This window comes from Mustela nivalis (genome assembly GCF_964662115.1).
Source record: "Mustela nivalis genome assembly, chromosome: 15".
NCBI lineage: Eukaryota > Metazoa > Chordata > Mammalia > Carnivora > Mustelidae > Mustela > Mustela nivalis.
The window spans coordinates 66,221,487-66,244,055 of NC_139034.1; the positions used below are offsets into that span (position 1 = coordinate 66,221,487).

The 22,569-nt window shown below is 34.0% G+C and overlaps 1 pseudogene across 1 annotated transcript; it reads left to right on the forward strand.

Annotated features, from left to right (window-relative positions):
• Positions 1–373: 373 nt before the first annotated feature.
• On the forward strand, positions 374–656 carry LOC309848662 (small ubiquitin-related modifier 2 pseudogene; annotated as a pseudogene). The gene has a single exon. The product of its transcript is annotated as a small ubiquitin-related modifier 2 pseudogene (transcript).
• The last annotated feature ends 21,913 nt before the right edge of the window (positions 657–22,569 follow it).

Here is a 22,569-nt window from a genome sequence, read left to right on the forward strand (position 1 = left end):
GGAGATAACTTTCTGAAATTTAATTTTATGTTTTTTAATATAGGGATAATGATCTCTCCCCTACAGTTTGTAATGAAGCTTAAATGAAGTAATGTATATGAAACACTTGGCTTATGCTCCAGAAATGGTGTCTATTATCATAATAATGAAATTTCAGAACTAAAATACTTTTACTACAATCTAATTCAGTCCTTCCATTTTACAGTCGTAGAAACTATCTTAAAAAGCCAGTGGTGTGTGTGCGTGCACCCTCTCCCTCCTCCCCGGTCGCCGCCTCCTTCTTCTGAGGCTCCTGGTGGGGCCCTGTGCTTCTTCATGCGAACCTGGTAATCTCTTTTGTGAAGTGGCAGCTGAGAAGACTTCAGCGCTCACCATGGTCGATGAAAAGACCAAGGAAGGAGTCAAGACTGAGAACAATGATCGTATTAATATGAAGCTTGAGGCGCAGGATGGTTCTGTGGTGCACTTGAAGATCAAGAGGCATACACACTTAGTAAATGAAAGCCTATTGTGAGTGATAGGGTTTGTCAATGAGGCAGATCAGATTTGGATTTGTTGGGCAGCCAGTCAATGAAACAGACACACCTGCCAGGTTGGAAATGGAGCATGGAGATACAGTTGATGTGTTCCAGCAGCAGACAGAAGATGTCTACTAAAAAGGGAACATGTTACTTGACTCCAGAACTTGGTTCCTCCAGATGGAGAAGATATTCTCAATTAGAAAGTCGCAATTTGGTTCTACCACATCCTGACTACTACAGTATAGTTTTCTCTATTCTTTCATTTTCCCCTTCCCCATTTCTTTATTGTACATAAAGTAACTGGGTATGTGCACAAGCATATTTTTTTTTTTTTTTTTTAACTAAACGGCCAATGGTGTCTTTTGATCGACATCAAATGGAGATGGGATAGGGGAAAATACTGCGTCTGTGAAAATAACCCCTCTCTCCATTAGTGGCACGCTCAGTCAGCTCTTATCTTTAAATTCTAGTAAGTTGTTTTGCTCTCACTGTTTAACAGAAAAACAACATAAAAATCCTTGCATACCTTGTTCAATTGGAGAATTTTAATGTTTTTCATTTATCATTGTAAAACCAAGGACAATTTTGTAACTTTTTTGTATGTAGCTGTTACATGTAGAACAATTTGTCTTTAAGTAGGGATAAATGACTCTAACAGAAATGAATCCTACATAGTTTTCCCTTCAAGTCAAGCATCTTGTTGTTTAAATTGACTTCTTGTTAAAAAAAAAAAAAAAGCTAGCGGTGATTAAGATTACAAAGTAAATGCATAAAGTTCTTAATCCTCCTCTGAAATACCCTTTGAATCTTCAGAAACTCATAGAGATCAAGAACACTTCATAAATATGCAAAAAATTCTCTAGTTATGGAGTTGAGGGTACAGGGTATATATCTGGCTATCTCACAATTCTCTAACACATCTTAAAATTAAAAACTGCCTGGACCATTCATAAATTTAGAAGTGCAAATACATTATTACTTTGAATTAACTGGAATAATCTAATTAAGAGTTCTCCATTGTCTTTCCACCACAACACAGCCCTAGTTACAAAGTCTTTCAAGGTAATGATTTGTGTAAGGAGGGTGGGAGGAGAGAGGAATTTGGGGATCGTGGAAGAAAGAGTACTTAAGCTGTATCAAGTTTAGAGAATGAAAGCATGGGAGCTTTTGTTCACCTTCTTTCTTAGATATGGTTGCAGTTGTTTGTTCTGTTTTTATATCTAATTAGGGCAAAGGAAGTATTATATGGTTAACATGCAAGATGTTAAAAAAGAGAAAAAAATAACTTCTTTAATTTACTTAAAGTTTCTTTAGGTGATACTCATTAGTCTTTAAATAGTTTTTATTTATTTTTATTTTTTTGAAGATTTTATTTACTTATTTGAGAGAGACAGGCAGAGCGTGAGATGAGCAGAGAGGAGGAGGCACAGGGAAGGGGAGAAGCAGATTCCTTCCGAGCAGGAAGCCCCATGTGGGGCTCTCTCCCAGGACCCTGAGATCATGAACTGAGCCAAAGGCAGACACTTAGGCAACTGAGCCACACAGGCGTCTCGGTCTTTAAATAATTTTTAGAAATTAATTTGAGGGGCGCCTGGGTGGCTCAGTAGTTATGCAGCTGCCTTTGGCTCAAGTCATGATCCCAGGGTCCTGGGATACAGCATCGCATCCGGCTCCCTGGTCAGCGGGAAGCCTTCTTCCTCTTCCACTTTCCCTGCTTGTGTTCTCTCTCTCTCTCTCTCAGATAAATAATAAAATATTTTTAAAAAAAGAAATTAATTTTAATTTACCTATCAACTTTTTACTTTACCACTTTGTATTATTTGTTTTATTCGTTGTTTGAGAAACTACAAAATACATTCTTAACTTTTCAGAATCTACTCCTAGTTATTTTTGTACTACTTCACCTAAAATGCAGAAAACTTACAATTGTGTAAATTTGTTACCCCTCTACCTTTATGCTACAATTGCTATTATGAATTTTATTTTTATGAATCTACATGATTTTAGACTTTTTCTATTAAATAACTATCTGTATTTAAAAAAATTAAGGCAAAATAGATTTTCCCAAAATATTTACTACTGATAAGCTCCTCAATCTTTCCCTAAAATAGTAGCTTTCATATGCTGTCATTCAGCATAATAACGTATTTTGTAGGTCTACTGGCAACAGAATCTCTTACTTTTTTATTCAGCTTCAGTTTTCGTTTAGCTGCAAAAGTTTTTATTTTTCTTGTTCTTTTTAGGGGTGTTTTTCCCGTGTTTTTTTTTTTTTTTTCTTTTGTAGCAATTTGCCTGTAATGTTCTTAAACATGGTTTATTTTGTAATTTTCCTGCTTGAAGTTTACTGAACCTTTAAATCTTAAAATTATGTCTTGTGTCTTATCTGAGGAATTTCACTATTATTATTATTTAAGTGTATCCTTTTATACTTTGATCCCTTTCTTTTACTTGTAAATTTTGTAAAGTTGAAGAAATTGATTAAAATTACAAAATCTAAATTGTGTCCCTTTACTAAGTGTACAGCGAATGTGAAATGATTGTTATGGAAGTGGTCTTCATAGGCAATTATACTGAAACACTATTTTAATTGGTTGAATATTGTTTCAAAACCATATATATATATGAGATGCATAGCGACATTTTAAAAACAATGATGTTTTTTCCCCTATGGTCTAAATTTATATTTTTCTTCATCTAATGCCTATGGTATGTGTAACTTTCAATAACCAGTCATGGCTTAGACAATTCAACTACGTGTGGAAATGGTTCACATATAAGAATTTTCGAAAATTTAGTTTTAGCCTTTTCTTCCTTCAAATGTGTTCCTTATAATGTAGTTTTAATCAAACTATACAAATGACTTTGTATCCTATTATAAATAAATTGGTTTTTGAGCTAATGGTTACAGTGAAACTTCAGCAATACATCAGAACAAAATGAAATTTAATAAAAATCAAAAATCCATCCAAATTTGTATCATCCCAAATAATTTCACCGACAATTGGTCATGCAAACTTGTAATTCTGAAAGTCACTTTTAAATTTTCCATTTTCTTTGCTCCTTGTAGTAAGTCCTATGATTCTGCTTCACAAATGTAGTTCATATTCAAATGGGAACTATATTAATTAATTATTGTGATAGATTATCTTAAGTACTATAATTGATATATATGTATTATATATATACCCACATAAATATATATAATATATAGTATCTCATATATATATATATATAGCTATATTTATATGTGGAGATATATGTCCACATATAAATATAGCATCCAACAATTCTTGGCATAAAGATACAATGATAAAGGTGGAAATGATCAATTATAAATGGAATTATGATGAAGGATGGCAGAACAAAGAGATTGGTAGATGTACCTAGGGTATAGAAGATATAGAAGTTCATTCCGGGATGCCTGGATGGCCCAGTCAGTTGAACATCCAACTCTTGATTGTGGCTCAGGTAGTGATTTTAGGGTAGTGGGATGGACCCCCACATTGGTGAGTGTGGAGTCTATTAGTCCCTCTCCCTCTTTTATCCAACCCCCCCATGCTCTATCACTTGGTCACTCTTTCTCAAGTAAATAAGCAAAATCTTAAAAAAAAAAAAAGTTCATTGCAGTTTGAGCAGACACCAGCATGTTACAAAATCCTAGAGTCATGAAATAGGATATTTCATTTAGTTAAGTCTATACAATTTGTTATGACAACCAGAATGGTTAACAATCGGCTATGTGTTTGATATGATAGGAAGAAGAAAGTCATATTGTCCTATAAAATTTTGTAATGAAAAATTACTAATAGAAGAAATTAAAAATTACTAATAGAAGAATTTGGTAATGTTTCTATAAGATTTTTTAAATGGTTTGATTTAGAGAGTATAGGGCAGTTTATAAAGGTTTTCTAATAATGCCAGCAAGACAATATAGAAGAGATGAATTCTCTAGTCCTAGTGTGAAAAGATGGATCTAAGCAGTAATAGTGCCGATTCAAAGAAAGCAACAAATGTGAGAACTATTAGGAGAATACTGGCAGAATATAGCAAAAATTAAATGCTACATATAAGATAGAGGCAGGCCATGTTAAATGTTAGAATCATTTTCATGGTATTAATAATAAAATTTTTAAAATATAGGATAACAAGATGGGGGTTGAAGAAAGCATGAATGTATATTTTTATAAGATTGAATTGAAGACCTATGCTGGTCGGTGTAGTGTAGGTGTAAAGTATAGGGTTTGTAATAAAACACCTGTAGATTAATTAACAAAAGTCGCAAGCCTTCCACTGTGTCACTTTGCAAATTACTCAATTTCTCTGTGCTAAGTTTCCAACCCATGTAAAATGGAACAATGATGTTACCTACTGATTCATTGATTGTGAGGATTAAATGATATATTATAAGAAAGGTGGTATTTAGAATAACACCAGGTCTATGGGAAACATGGATTAATGTTGAATAATATTATTATCTGCCAAAGACAAATTCCAATAGCTACCTCATTGAGTGGTTGGGTAAATACACAGTTATTTTTTTAATATAACCTATGTTTTGAAGTTATTATACTCCCCAACATGTAACATTATATGTAAATAGTATCTGTAATCATTATGCATGGGGAAATATCTAGATGGAGATGTAGTTGTCTGTGTAAGTCTATAAAAAGATCCATATTAGAAGTATAGTTTTGATATTCTTTAGATAGTTATTAGAGAAACATATGCCTAGATTAAATCTCTCAATGAGTAAGAAAAGATGTTGATCAAAAGCAGAATCCTGAGTAAATACAAAATTTTTAAGGGAAATGGAACAAATGTATCTGGTGGGAAAAAACTATTAGAAAGTTAGCATAGTGAATACCTGGATAAAAAGAAAATATTATGTGCATTCAGTGTTTTTAAAAGGAACATAAAAAAGAATATCAGAGAAAAGTACCTGGCTTTGAAATGATTAGTTTTTTTTTTCTCTTCCTCTTTACTTTAAATCATATAATCCTAACAATGGTATAGTAAATTTAAAAACAGAATTTTTTTTCAAAGTTTCAGTAAGAAAAGTCAAGTTGGAAAAGTAAAACTTTTATAACCTTTGATTTTGTAATACCTTAAAAATAGTTCAGTGTCTGTTTACTTTTTGGAAAAGAAGAGGAGGTGTAACTGAAATTTTACCTCATTTAATCCTTGGTTCCAAATAGTCATTTGATTGCCAAGAAAAGGAGTTCATTTTTCTTCCTTGTGACTTTGTGCCTCCCCCTTTTTTTCTGGGAACATTTTAACAGTGGAAATGTTTTTACTAATAAGAACTTTTGGTCATATTTTTTTTTAATCTAATGAAGCAAACATTAAGGGAGAAAACTTTGAAATTAGTGAGTATAGAAAATAATTTCCAAAAATTTCTATAAGTTATCTTTGGACTGTGGAAAGCCCTTTGTGGGAAGTATGACAGTTTACATAAGCCACAATTTTTTTCATTATTTCTTTGGTATGAAAGATTGCCTTGTACAGTGGTAGTTGAAAAACAAAAGGCAAATCATTCCTTTGAATACCCAAATAAGACAGGTAATAGGAGTAGACCAGAATGATTCCAGAATTTTACCCCATTTTATAGAAAGAGGGGCCATTAGACAAGAGTATAGAAATTAAATTCACTATAAATTTTGAGAAAATACTTGGGGTGTAGGTTAGAGTAAAATATGTATGCCGAAGTTTGAGCTCCATGTATCTCAAGTATCTCATGGTACACAACAGTAATAAAATCATTTACTTATTATTCCAATGCTCATATATGAATACTTTACTGATAATCTTAAAGAGCATTTTCTAATGTACTATATTTACTATATTTGACTTCGTTGTTCAATATTTCTTCCATTTATGAAAGTGTGTATATAATGTTGTCTCCTTAAGCTTAACAAAGTAATAATTGTTAGTAAATGGATTATTTGGAGGATTGTTTTTATTTTTTCTTTACTTCGAAGTTTGAAGCTATGCACATTTATAAGAAGGACGATCCCACAGATGACTTTTTTGAAGGACGTTACATTGCAATAGAAATGAGTTCCCCAAATCATATGCTATTGAAAAAATTTTGATTGACTCTACACCTGGAGTGATTGCCATGAGAAATGTTAGAAATTATGTCACCACACTAATGGAGATTTTTATTTTCAAAATTCTTCACAGTTTCCTGAATGGAGCTTTTTATTCTCCAAATATGACCATCACTAGAATTAATTTTATGGAACAACAAACATTATGAAAAGCCTAACTGTCACACTATTTACAAGGCAAACATGAAAGGGATGTGAGATACGTCAATGTACAAAGCACAGATGGTGACTGAGTGCCAAAATTTGAACTGATCCTTTTCAGTTTATCATGCATAATTTAATATGTCAGTCAATTGAGGTCCTCAATAGGAAAAAAAAAAAAAAAGAAAGGAAGAAAAATACTTGTAGGAGGTTTGTAGGAGGTAACTGGAAATGAACTTCTTTGAGCCAATATTAACAATAAGTAGACTACAATGCAGCAGTTAAGACATACTACGGAATGACTTTTCTGTATGTGCATTTAGACTTTGAATTTCTGCATATTTTTTCTTCCAAAGTGCCACAGAATGCAAGGAATATTAGGTGATTTTTATTCCCTTTGATGAAAGGTGTTTTTTGAGATTAAAGTATTTTTGTAATTGTCAAATACATAGATATAAAATTTTAAAAGTGAAAAAAACTGAGGTTTTTAAAAAGGATATAAAGCTTTTATTGATGAAAATATTGATGGATGCATATGAGGTGAAAATTTAGGAAATCTGTAGACATAAATAAGCATTCCTTTATGAATAACTATTACGATTCTATTGTTTGTTTCAAGTAATACTGTTCAAACAATTTTAAAATAAAGTGAGATAGGGAGATGATAGTAAACATAGTCATTCTTTAAAATTCTAATTTGCAAAGGTGCTTTTGATTTTTAAAAAATTAAATTCACCTATTCTGCTTATTGCTTTGCCAAACTGCTGGTGTTGCTTTATTCCTCTATCTAGGTTAATCTTACCATAAAGACAGTATAATAAACTAGTGACATATAAGTTCACATTTGTATAATTGTTTGTGAAAAATTTGAAACAGAGAGAGCAAGAGACTGCAATTGGAAATTTATTTACTAAGCCAATAAAGCAGTTATTCCATAAATACTTAAAAATATTAAAATTTAAAAACTATAGAAAAATGCCTTATTAGTGCTATTAGATGAAACAATTGGCTAAAAGCAGCACAAAGTTGCAGTGTAAGAAGTGTGCATTATAGGCAGAAAAATCCACAAAGAAGAGACTATTGTAAGCTGAGAGCATTTAAATTCTCTCTGAACCCATCTGGGCAAATCTTCTGGAGGTGTGTAGCTGGTGGCTTAGAATGGGTTAACTCTTGTCACTGATCCTTAGTGTCTGCAAACTTTGACTAACATGGAAGTGTTGTCAATAACAAATACAGAACAATGCAGGGGCTCCTGGGTGGCTCAGTTGGTTAAACATCTGGCTTCAGCTCAAGACATGATTTCAGACTCCAGCAACTCATTGGCCCCCTTCTCAGCGAGGGGTTCTGAGTCTCCCACTCCCTCTGCTTCCTCCCTCCACCCTGCCATGCACTTTCTCTGTTGCACTGTCTCAAATAAATAAAGCCTTAAAAGAAATAAAACAAAACAAAACAATAAACAATGCTAAATTACCTTGGCTTTGACCCTTATATACTTAGCTGCCTGTCATTTTCCTATCTCTGCTACACTAATTTAAGTATAGACCTTCAATTAGTGCCTGTAAGATGTAAATAAATAAATAGCCTCCTCCTTTCCCACAGATCCATGCAGATGCTAACATAAAGATGAACCCTAAGCAGGAAAGAGCATGTGAGTTCACACAGGCAACCTTTAGATGTGGGAAATAATGGAATTTGGGGATTTGTAGCAGAACATGATTTGAACAGTATGAAATTGAGATGCAAACGTTTCACACGATATATTAAGGTTTTACTGTTCAACAAAAACATAAAAATATGGCATTTCATATTTACTGCAAGCAATTATATTAAAAGATTCAAGGGTGATAAAGTCAAATCAGAGATTCAAACCTGGGATAGAGTATGAGACTTTCACAATGTTATATATTTTCTCACTTTTCTTTAGCTTCAGAACTGACCTTGAAAAATAGAAAAAAAATGCCAGCTAAGTGGTGAAAAAGGCTGAAGGAAGCAAAGAAGCAGCCAGCCTTCCTCCTTTTCCTTCTTTCATGTTTTCCTCTATTTTGTCATGAAGCCACAAGAAGGAAAGACAGACAAAGTAGAAGTCTCAGTGTGTGTGGCGCTTTGGAAATTGTGACGACAAACATATAAAGTACATATCTTATGAGTTTTCAGAAATACTAATCCTTTATTATAACCATCTAAAGGTGGCACAAATAATTAAAATAAGCTGACAATATCCAGAGTCTTTTAGTGTGCATTTGAAATCGTAAACAATAAATATCAACATTTTAAAGAATTCCTAACATCTCTGGGATAGTATAGTACATATATTCTTATGCAGAATTAAATATACACTATAATACAAAGTAACTTCATGGTGATATATGTTTAGATATATATATTGATATATACATAAATATCAATAAATAACCCTCTTAAAGATTAAAACCAGCATATAAAAGGTAGTGAAAAAACCTTACAATTAAAAAATTGCTTAAATTTGTTTTACTCTCTGATTTACATATAGCTCAGACCTTTTTTTTCTTTTTCACTCAGACAGCTATTATAATCTCAGAAAGATTCAGTTGTGAAGTTAAAATAAAATTATTTATAATTAGTTTAATTTTGTAGGCACATATTTGGTTATGACATATTGCTGTATCTACAGTATACTTGGGCAGACCCCTGGCTCTAGGATGTTGAAAGTTATAAAAAAGATCTGCATTCTCAACAGATATTTTCTGCTCTCCAATATTAAGGTTAATCAGAATTTGAATATAATTATTTCTGTTGAACTGAAAAGTACCCTATGATACTAATTGGAAATATTTTCTCTATGACCTTGATTTTCTTTGGTGGGGGTGCAATCTACATATCCTTTTTATATTACAGGGTATTTAGCTCACATCTGCCATAATTATATATATTTTCTTGAGTTAAGAATGCCTGATTAAAGGGAGGTTGCTTTACAAGCATCAGAGCCACAGAAAAATCTGGCTTTTCTTTGATGTGCAACTACGTAGTCTTTGATGTCACAATTTCCATGGCTATCTTGCTGTCCACTCTGTGAGCCACACCTATAAGGAAAAGAATGTCCTAACCATAAGTCACACTGCACTTATGACATATTATCACAGGCTCCCTAAATGCTCCAAAAATCTACCAAACAAACTGCCAACTTTTCATGCCTCTCTGCATCATTTTAAAAAAGAAAATTAGTACTCTTAGTAGTAGGCTATACATATATTACACACCTAGAATTATGCAGAAAATCTGCATATTTAATCCACCTTTTAAGAAGTCACTACAACTGGGATGCCTGGGTGGCTCAGTGGGTTAAGGCCTCTGCCTTTGACTCGGGTTGTGGTCCCAGGGTCCTGGGATCGAACCCCGCATCAGGCTCTCGCTCTGCGGGGAGCCTGCTTCCTCCTCTCTCTCTGCCTGCCTCTCTGCCTACTTGTGATCTCTCTCTGTGAAATAGATAAATAAAATCTTAAAAAGAAGAAGAAAGGAAGAAAAGAAGAAGAAGAAGAAGAAGAAGAAGAAGAAGAAGTCGTCACTAAAACTAATGGGGAATTTGAGACCAAGAAGTAAAATACTTTGTCAGATGACACACCCCTAGCAAGGAGTTGACATGGAATTTGAACCAGCTTTCTAAATTCAGAGACTTTTATCCATCTTAATATATTGTCCCATTACATCATATCTTATTAAACTACACTGTCAGTCAGAAAATGTTACTGTCAATTAAATAAGAAAAACCTAATAGAAAATAGAATTTCTACTTTAGTAAATGAAAAAAAGCTGTTATAAATGATAAAGCATGAGGACAGCTGAGAATTTTTTTAGCTGAGGAGAATTTTGAGATAATCAGATCTTATTTCTTTTAGAAAAGATACTTATAATGAGAGAGTGATTATGACTCTCATAATCACACAATGGCAAATATACTAGAACTGACACATGAATTAGAACTGATATAAACTGACCTGTATCAGTTGTGGAACCAACAGGAACTATTCTCTGTTCTTAGATTTATAGTCACTCAGTATTTTACTTTCTCAATTCAAGCAGTGCTAACTCTTAAGGTGAAAATGCTGTAAATAATACCTTACATTTGGCTTCTAATACACAACGTGAGGAAATTTAATAAAAGTGAAAGGGTAGAAAAGTATAAGAATCAAGAGTGAAAAAAAGTATGCAGAGGGAAGAGAGCAAAAGACCATCTTCTTTTCCTACATAATTTTATAGCAAGCCTGGCCTGCTCATCAACAAAAGCAGCATATGTAATAGAATACCCTCACACTCTCTGGTGGTTTAGTAGATTCGTTTATATGCACTTATGAACATGACTGGTTTTCCTACTGGAAAATGAAAGTAGAGTAGATGCTCTTTTCCTAATGAACCCCTTTCTGTATCCTTAATAAGTAGAGCTGTGCCTCATGAGATGGATTGCACATAGTTCACAAAATAGGAATTGGTCATACTAAATGATCAAATGAAAAATAAAGCCCTGCAAATGTGAGAAAATAATTTAGGAATGATCCTAGTAAGTGTTACCAGCAGAAATGCATTATTGTTAAGATCTTGTAGAGGAAAGAATCCACAGACTATGACTGAGCACCAACCAAAAAGAACAAAGAAGAGGACAAGCTTAGAGAGTGCATGGATTTGCATTAAACTTACACTTTCTCTATTTCCACTCAGAAGAATTGATGAACTGGGTCAGAAGAGGTAGTGTAAATACCCACCACATTCCTAATGCTTTCTCTTCCCCTTCAGTAACCAACATTGAGGCCTCATGGTGGCATGGTAGAACAGTATGGAGTCACTGATTCGCCACATGGATTCGATGGCTCTTAAACATTGCAGAATTCATTGTTACATACACATAAGCAGGAAATGGAGTTCTGTGTTTTAATTGAATAAGAGTGGGATTGTTTGTTACTACATCATAGCTTACCACATGCAAATACAGTGACCTTACCCAAACCTTTTAATTGCCCAACGAAAATAAATAAAAAAAAAAATAAGAAAATACCATAGATATAAAGAAACACTCTCTGAGAGAGGCTTGCTTCTATAGTTGAAAGTAGTGTGTTTGAAACTCAAACGCTGAATAGGATTATAGCAGCCCTACATGGTATTAGATGATAGCTCTCTTGTAGGCTAAAGCAGAAACTTACTGGAAACACTCTTCTCTGAATAGAGAAACAAAAAACAGAATTCTGAGTCCAATTCTCAATACCCAGAAGGAGCTGATTTTAAGCTGATCCTGTATCTTTCAATGAAAATTATAATCATTGCCTAGATTAAGAAGGAGACCCAGAGGATCTACAGTTAATTACTTAAGGCAGAGTTTCACAAAATCATTCCAAAGAAAAAATATTCTGCAAGATGCTTCCAATAAGACATCCATGGGCAAATACATCTGGGAAATCCTGCAAATTATCATAGAAATTCAGAAAGCATATTAGCACAGTAAAGTCTCTTAGAAGTCCCAAGTTAAAGAAATCTGTGTAAATTCTCTGAATATGAGTTCTTTTTTTAAAAAAATATATCTGTTCACTAAATTCCGTGGCCCTGTAACCTTTGTTAATATCTTGAGTTTTTAGCATTTCCAGAACACCTTTTAAGAATAAAACTAATATAGGGAACTCACAGAATAATGTCGTTGTAACCATGTCTGGAGAAAAACATTGTGATAAAAGAAATATGATGCATCAAAAAGAACAGAAACCAGAAGAGCAGAGTCATTTCAGAGCAATTACCAGGTTTCGCGAGTCCCACCACACTGAAGAAACAAAACAATTAACCCAACCCTGATAGTAGCAGTCAATGATTGATCCCATCATAACCTAAATACCAGTATTCTATCTTCAGATATAGCAAATAATATGAAAGCTCTGGATCTTGGGTCACTTTTAGACGTTCAGTTATTTATTTTTTTCTGTAATGTTGATTTCTGTGTCTTTTTTTTTTTTTTTCTGTGTCTTTTATTAAAACTTCCATTTGGGGACGCCTGGGTGGCTCAGTCGGTTAAGTGCCTGACTTCAGCTCAGGTCAGGATCTTATGGTCCTACCTACGGCTCCTTGCTCAGCAGGACCCTCTTCTCCCTCTGCTCTCCACTCTCCCTGCTTGTGCTCTCTCTTTCTCTCAAATAAATATATAAATAAATAAATAACTTCTTTAAAAATCAATCAATCAATCTTCCATTTGAAATATTGAGATCAAGTTACTTTCAACGAAGAAATTGGGATGAACAATTTTGATGATGCACACTTTTTATGCAGTCTCAAGACAATAGTAAGGTACATTTCTTGAATGGTCATTTTGGTGCTTAGTGATATAGGCAGTCCTTAAGAAAAGATTAAATTATTCCAAGAAAGGGAGAAAAACAATGCGGTAGAGAACTAACACCAAGTACCACTAGTTTAGTTACTCTTTGTTTGTTTCCAAAATGTTACTCTTTCTAAGAAGACAACATGAATCTAAACTTCAAGTACTGCTAGATCGTTTTTTTTTTTTTTTGTTTTGCTTTGTTTTTTTTTGAGCTATTTATAGACAATGAGACGCTTTCTCAGAAAGGAGTGGCATACAGCTCTAATGATATATTTGGGAAGGCTCACAGGAAAACGATGCCATGGTCTTTCTGCCAAAAATAATAATAGCAATGGCTTCTTTTCTATTTTAGTCTTGTAAATAAATAGTAATAAAGAGTCTGGAATAAAATGCTAAAATATAAATAATGATTGTCCTTGTATGAAGAAAATTTTGAGTATTTTCTATATATTTGCACTTTTTATTATCCCTTTTTTCTGGTGTAATTATTTATTATTTTACCAGTCATACAAAGTAGAAAACATGTTTTTATAAAATTAAAGAAAAAAAAAAAACCTTTACGATAGAACTAGAAAAATACAGAGTGTTTTGATAACATTAGACACCAGTAATGTCAGACCAGATGGATCTAGACAGTTAATGTCATCATGTTATTTATTGTTTGGGAATAAACACATGTTATTTATCATTTGGGAATAAACAGTGAGAGATCCAGCTATGCCTGCGGAATCAGACCTTGACAATCTACACTCATTTACCTTCCCAAACAGAAGTCTGTTTTTTCTCAAGTTACCACATAATCAATTTCAAACTTAGTTACCACTAATGACTGGGCCACCTGCTATTTCCTTGACTGGTTTATAATGTTTTCAGTCCTTTATAAACTTCTTTTCCCTTAGCAGCCTGTGCTCTTGCCAAATTCCTTAAGGCATTTCCTCAAGAATTAATTATGCAGTGATATGAAATAGTAAACGCATAATTTTAGCAATGCTTTAGGTTAGCAGTCTGCCTTGAAGACATCCTATGTTGCGTATTACCCACTAATAGAAAGACTTAAAACCAGTCAAGATAGAAAGCTGAATGTTCTAAGTCAAAATTGATGATGAGAGTGTATTAGTTGAGGAAAATGCCAATCAAATGACGTACTCAGAGATGATCTAGAGAAGTTAATGAGGACAAGTGAGCACATCTTTGGCACACTAACAGATAGCGTATTGTCCTGTGGCTTTCAGCTCATACTTTCTATTTAAAATCATATTCCCAAACAATTCCTCAGTTGTGATACACTGTGAGCCCAGTGGCGATGGAGTCACACTTGTTACAATTCAGCTTTATGGGGCTAGTCTGCGAGATGGAGTGAATGACAGGCAGCCAAGCCACATACTGACTGATGATTTGAAGCAGGATGATCACAAACAAGTCAGGCAGAGAAAACATCACAAAACCCCATTATTTGGCAAGTCGAAGCACTGTGAAACATTGCTGATGGCTGAGAAGTGACAGCAGGGAAAGAGAAAAAAAACAACAGCAGCATGAAAGTACAGTAGCATGTAAACTACTGAATAGGGAAAGCTCCTTTTGTGCAAAAATGTCATGTAGTCCTTGGGGCAGAGGCAAAACCCTGACGGTGACAGGTCCTGCAAGCACGGTCATAGCTGGGGACTAACAATCAGCTTACAGACACTCTCCATGGACTGCATTGTAACTAAGAAGTTTTTTATCAACCAAACTCAGAAAAACATTGACATGGAATCTTTTGAAAGACAGACCTCCAAAAATGTTATTGTCTTTTGCTGAGGCACATAGCTTAGTAATGAATTACAGAGTAATCACTTAAATTGTAAATTATAGTTTGCTTAGTATAATCACTAAATTGTAATTATGCACAATTAGTGAGATTTAGCACCTTTAATTGTTGAAATGTGCAAATGGAATTCATTCATTTTCCATCCAGGTGTACTGCTATGAGACATTTCAGAACAGCTATCAAATTTACGGAGAATAAAATGAAAGAAAGGAGAAAAAAGCCAAGGCAGAAAATACTCCTCTCTTTTTCCTTCACTGAGATCCACACACAGATTCAGAGACATCTCTGTTCTTTCCGTGAAAACATTTTTAATAACTTCCCAGAACTGACCTTTGCTGAGATCTATCTCTGAGAAGTTTCTCTCCCAGGACTGCTGTAATGTCCAGGGAAACACCCTAGAGCCCTTGACACATTTAGGAAGCAGAATGGACAGGGCTTACTAAGTAATGGGAACTGGGGCAGAGGGAAAAAGATAATTTTGGGAACTAGGGCAGAAAGAAAAAGATAATTTTAGAAAAATCTCCAAGATTTGGTGCTTAGGCAAATGTTTAGATGTTGAATCCAAATATGGGTTTAGGATGACTGTAATACACCAATTATTGTGAAAAAACAGATTGTACAAATCTAAGCATTTCATACAAGGTGTCTCAGACGTCTATGTTAATGTGTGTTATGTTTCTCTAAGGAATGGATATGGAATCCAACATCTTGATATGACAATTTTATTTGATTGCAGTACTTTGCCATGATCTTTTTTAAGAACTGAAATTTAAGTGAAATAGGCTTTAGCCCATTGTTTTCTGTTTTATAATTTGGAAGGACTTATCTGAATGTATGTGTCTGGTTTTGTAGACCACGGGTTATTTTAGAGGATGAATGGGGAGTTGCTCATCTTTATATTGCTGGAGCAAAGCAATTATTCCTTGTGGTGGGAACTCAGGCAATGATTATAGAATTAACAAGCAAATGATTATTGAGTTACAATAATTCTGAAATTACTGGCAAATCTCTCAAAGAGATGTAATGCTAATTTTTACCAATTTTTGTTGAGTTGGGTATAATTAGGTAAATCATGGAAATACCAACAACATAGAGGTAGTAGAAAACTCTAAACCGTATTATTCCCATAAAATTCATGATTCTTGTGTTATTTTCTGTACAGATCATGTATTATCAAACCATATGTTCTTCTGGATAGGGCTGCTAAATAATTATGGAATGTTTAGTATGGTAGACACCCTTAGATTGACCTCAAATGAGACATACCTTTGTGTAATCTCTTCACCTTGAATGCAGGCAGAATATGTGCCCTGGTTTCTACCCAGTAGAATACAGTAAAGGTTATGGGATATTCTGTTAAAGTATATGACAAAGGTGAAGAGATTTTTTCCAATGCAGTTAAGATCCCTAGTCAGCTGATTTTGAATTACTCAAAAGAGAGATTATAGTAGGTAGGCCTGATCAAATCATCTGAGCCATGTTTTTTTGTTTTTTTTTTTTTTTTTGATTTTGGGTTTTTTATTTTTTTTTATTTTTATTTATTTTTTTTTCTGTTTTTATTTTTATTTATTTATTTTTTTTTTTATTGGCAAAATTTTTTAAGATTTATTTATTTATTTTATGGGGAGGGGGAGGAGGCAGAGGGAGAGGGAATCTTAAGCAGACTCCCTGTGGAGTGCAGAGTCTGACACAGGGGACTGGATCTCAGGTCCCTGAGATCATGACCTGAGCTGAAATTAGGAGTTGGACTCTCAATTGACTGAGCCACCGGGGCACACTTCATCTGAGCCTTCTAAAAAGGAACAAGGTCTTCTCTAAAGGCAATGAATCAAAACAACAAAGACTTTATCTCTGTTTCTGATTTTGAAGAAGCAAGCTGCTACAAATTATACAATAAAAGAAATTAGATGTATTTAGCAACCTGTAGGAATTTGGAAGTGGATCCTTCTCTAATTTAGCTTCTAGATGAGCATAGAACCCAGCTGACCCTGGTTTATTTCAGACTTATGTGACTCCAGGCAAAGAACTTAGCTGTAGATCAGAAGTATCCTGACATGTAACCAACAGAAATTGTAGGATAATAAGTGGGTAATTGTTTAAGATGCTAAATGTGTAATAATTTATTTTTCAGCATAGAAAATGTATACACCCATTGAAATTTAAGTTTCAGAAAAAATGAAATTATTTCTAATGTAAGTATGTCCCACATAATATTTGGGCGATACGTCTATTAAAATAATTACTTGTTTCTTATCTGAAATTTGAATTTACTCATTCTGTATATGTATATACATATATAATATACTCAATCCATATATGTATATACATATTTATTGCTAGATCCTACTCCTGGGAAATTCTTCTCACCCCATTACCTGTTCCCTAATCCCCTAGGTGAGTCACTAGTACTTTTTGTTTAAAAACTTCATTTGAAAAGTATGCTACGTCTCACAAAAAAAATGCTGCTGGGAGAAAAATTGGGGCTACCTTATAAGGAATGTTTAAATTTGTGCAGTGTAGAACACACGTTTTGCTTTATGATTTCTATCATAGCCACATCCACACAAAAAATAATTCAGAGTATCTTGTCACCTTCAAACACACACACACACACACACACACACAAGCATGCACTAACAGTAAAATATATTCCTTAAACCACATGCTTTTGGATAGCTTTGTTTTACTTAAGGAAAGTTTTATTGAATTTTCTTTTTAATGAAAACCAGAACAATCAAAAATTTTTCATTTATTTTTGGTTACTTTCCAGATTTCTCTTTATATCACAAGAATGCAGGTGAAGTAGTTGTAAAGAAATCAATACCAGATTTTTGTATTCTAATCATAACTTCTTTAAGCATGGAATCTGCTATTAAATTATTTAAAAGTTGTGAGAATTTCCCTATAATTAGCCTATTGTGTTAGAATTTAAATGGCTTTGAATAAAAAAAAATTTAAATGAAAAGATCCCAGACTTTGATGTAAGTAATTCTGGTTTTCATCTTTATTTGAACACTTATTAGCTCTTTGCCTCTGGATAAGACATTTAATTTGTCAAGGTCTCAAATTTTTCATCTTTGTAACAGGCAATGTGACATGTACCTGGCAGTGTTGAAGGGACACTAGTGACAATTATAATTTAATGACAAGCATTTTAAACATAGTAATCTATTTAATTGTCACATCAACTGCTTTTTACAAATGAAGAAATTGAGACTCCAGGATATTAATTAATTTTTTGAAAATCATGCAGTAAAATGTGCCTCAATCAGGGTTCAAATTCAGACTTGCTCTTAAATCTCATGTACTACAACTTCTTTTAAATAAAATTCACTTTGTATATACTCACTTAAGTTGTTTATGTCACCTGTCAATAGAACTCTTACTGTTAGAAAAAGATATGAGCACAGGAGTATGGTGGCCATAAGTAATGTATATGTTCTTGTACTCTGTCAAATGTTTTCACTCATACCCTCTCTTTTTGTATTTCCCAAAGTGCTGAGGAAAATAGGGAAGATTTCATTATCTTTATTTTCAGAATAAGAAATTGAAACTTGGAAAGGTTAAGTCACTTTTGAGTTCAATTGGTACTTGAACCTACAGCTTCATATAAGTTCCTTTCATTCTGCTTTATTTCATCTCAATTACATGTGCTGAAAGTATCTCCCTTGAGATTATAAAGTCCCTTTCCTTGTGTGAGACAATGGGAGAGGAAGAAAGTAGAAGACAAAGATTACACATTCACAAATTTTGGTCCATAAAGTTTCACTGATGAATAGGAATTCATGGTTAGGTTGGAAAGGACTAGTTTTGCTCTTCTGCATTCTTACCCTAAATAATATAGCAACTATCCTTTTCTTTCTTTCTTTTTTTCTCTTTGTTTCTTTTTTTCTCTCTTCTCGTCTACATTGAAATGTTCAGAAGGGAAGAAATTAAAAACAAAACAAAACGAAACAAAAAAACAACACTAATATCTACCTCACCAGGGAATGAGTTCTGATCTTGGTTTGTTTTGTTCATTCCTTCTTCTTTGTAACATGGCTGGGAGATCTTAGATACCTGGTCTTCACAGAGGAAGTGAAAAGGGAGCCAGGGAAGGACTTTTCATTCTGAGCATCAAGTCATCTTTTCCATGTGAGGGTTTAATATATGCCAAGTGAGCAGCGCTTGTTTTTTTTCAGGTACTTGAGAATAGACCATTACACATATTCCCACTCATACGCATTCCCATTCAAATCCCACCCTTCCCAAGTTTTCAAAAAATATGATAAAATTACTTTATCCTTATAGACAGATTTTGCTTATTTTCAAGATCAGACTAGAGTTCACCTTGGTTTAGAGGATTAGATCCCCTTTTCTTTAATAAGGTTTTATTGAAAAGCTCTAATCTGTTTGGGTAGCTCACTCTTTGATGTGTAAATTGCTACTCAGTTACTAAGACTGCAAAGAGGTTTGTTTTACCAAATGTAACCTTTCCATTCATATACAGTAATGAATGCACATGGACTTATTTAAATGTCATTGTCACCCGGATGTTCACAGGAGATAGGCAAAAGTAGTTCATGATAAGTGAAACAATTTCAGCCGGTAAATAACTAATCCCTTGTTATTTTAAAAAATAAGGTTTTTGTTCTTTTTTTTTTAAAGATTTTTATTTGTTTCTATATTTTGGAATTTTTTTTTCTGTATTTTATCCCTTAATTGCATGCATTTGAAAAAAATGTCCTATGGATTACAAATGCATTACAAATTAATTTTAAGTGAAAAACAATAAAATTTCAGGCCAAATCATCATTGTGATTAAACTTCAAAAATTGTTTCATTTATATTCTGGTTAATTCTGTACACAAGTTTAGCAGATGTGTCCTAATTTTGGAACTACCCAGAGATAATTTTAAAAAGATTTTTTAAAAATTTAACAGAACTGAATATAAATTTATAAACATATTTTTCATTATAAGACATTGCATTCCAACATTTAACTTTTTAACATGTCACTAATTAGTTTCTTGAAGATTAGGTTCTTGAGAGATGACCTAATTTGGACAGTGTGACATTTACCAGCTTTTAGTTGACATGAGTTTCAGAGACTTTTTTATTTTTATTATACATCTGAATTGAGGTTTAAGTTCTATTTCCTTTAGTTCTTAAGATTTTATTCGAACTTTAAATATAACTAAATTACCTCCTGGCAAAGGGTTATGATAATATATTCCCACAGGGGAATAAAAAATATTTTTTAATATCATATATACTTTTACATGAGGCTAAGATATTATAGAATGAGAGTTTTTTTTTAAAGATTTTTTATTTATTTGACAGAGAGATTACAAGTAGGCAGAGAGGCAGGCAGAGAGAGAGAGAGGAGGAAGCAGGCTCCCTGCTGAGCAGAGAGCCCGATGCGGGACTCGATCCCAGGACCCCGAGATCATGACCTGAGCCGAAGGCAGCGGCTTAACCCACTGAGCCACCCAGGCGCCCTAGAATGAGAGTTTATTACTACTATCATTGCCTGAGTAAAATATTCCTGGGGCTCAAGTTATCCTGCTTTACTTATAGAATGCGCATTTTCATGATAACAATGTATTTTACCAATGTGGAAGTCAGGGTCATCTTCTCATCAATGGTTACAAATTTCCTTTTTCTTTTTTTTATTTTTTAATATTGTTATATGTTAATGCAGGTAGTTTAACTCTTTTATTTCTGGCCTAATTAAAAATATGGCTTTAAAAAGTCTACCGAAATTTAAAATCGGGAATAATTCAGATCATTTGCCTGAGAAATGAACAAGTGACTCTAAATCTTCTGAGAAAGCCTTTCTATTCAATTTATTTTTGTCTTATGTGGTTTTTTCCCTAAAGAGTTATATAGTGTTTAATATGAGATAGCCATTTCAGAGACATTAACAGGCTGAATCTAGTTTAACAACTCTATGAGTAAATACTATTAGTAACCAATTTTGCAACTAAGGAAATCACAACACAGAAGAGATAACTTGCCCTCAAGACACGTATATACAACTTTAAGACAGAGTTGAATGGGGTGTTAATGGAGAAGAGAGATTAACGAATTTCTTTCTTGGGGGGAGGGCACCTGGGTGACTCGGTTAAGCCTCTGCTTTTGGCCCAGGTCATGATCCCAGGATTCTGGGATTGAGCCTGGCCTTGGGCTCCCTGCTCAGCAGGAAGCCTGCTTCTCCCTCTCCCTCTGCCTGCCACTCCCCCTGCTTGTGCTCTCTCTCAGTCAAATAAATAAATAAAATCTTAACCAAAAAAAAAAGAGAAAGAAAAAATGTCTAAAATTCTTTGTACTGGCTTTTCTGAAATTTCATTTTAGGTTTATCACTAAGAATATTGAACATGCACTTGCATGCACACATGTACACACAGAGACACACATAATCATTTGAAAAACACTATTTATAGTATGTCCCTATTATTATTTGACCAAGGCCCTATTTCATTCACTCAGCAGCAAGTAACACTTAGGGGACACTGATACTCACGCGAGTGGAGCCTGGCTGAGGCCGTGACGTTCAGCACCATAGTCCGAGCATCCCTGTACCAAGCAATAGTCTCGGCACAGAAGTTGATGTCCAGTTTGTAAACCGGTGTACATATTTCAGGCTACATCTGGACGTACTGAGCAAGCTTACACTTGGGGGATTCAATTGGTTCTCTCCCTCCCTCTAAAATAACCTGTTAGCACTCTTCTGAGCAGGGAATTAAACTGGTATCTCTCAAAATATCGTCTCAACAATTTGCAATATCTGTATTATCAGATTTTCATTATTTGTACAAGTAAGCAGAATCAAAGGATGTTGTTTTGAAATTTGTTTTCCAATCAGCAAGATATAACAATGTCAAAATAAGTCATTTAAGTGTTTTTTTTTTTTAAAGATTTTATTTATTTATTTAACAGACAGAGATCACAAGTAGGCAGAGAAGCAGGCAGAGAGAGAGGAGGAAGCAGGCTCCCTGCCGAGCAGAGAGCCCGATGCGGGGCTCGATCCCAGGACCCTGGGATCATGACCTAAGCTGAAGGCAGAGGCTTTAACCCACTGAGCCACCCAGGCGCCCCCACTTAAGTGTTTTTTTAAAAAATGTTTATTGTGGAACACAGCTGCAGGACACAAATCCCACACCTTCAGGGATGGGAAGGCCTCCTCAGTATACGGAGAGTCGGTTCATATGACACATAAATGAGTGTTCTGGCCTGAATTCTATCGACAATCGGACTACCTTCCTTCTTCATATTTGAAATGTGCCAAAAACTCATGATTGAGTTATATATTCTACTGTGTATAAAATATTCTTCACCTTTCAAGAGTAAATGAAGTTTGAATATTTCCTTCCTGTAATGGAGACGAGTTTGCTTTGGATTTTGTTATGTGATATTCACATGTGAGAGAGGACTTTACAGGACTGGCAACATTTGTAGTAAAAACCATCACAAGATCAAAACAAAAATAGTGCAGAATTGCATTTTTGTAACTCACAAGCTGGAATGTGGATAACACCCTGCATTTTATTAGTAATGAGACTTCTTAATAGTCATTTTATCTAATGAGATCATCTGCCAGTTTCTTACTAAGCATTCACTACTGCTCCAAGTGTTAAAAAAAATAATGCTTAAAATGGCATTTCCTTTCTGCTGTGCACAGCT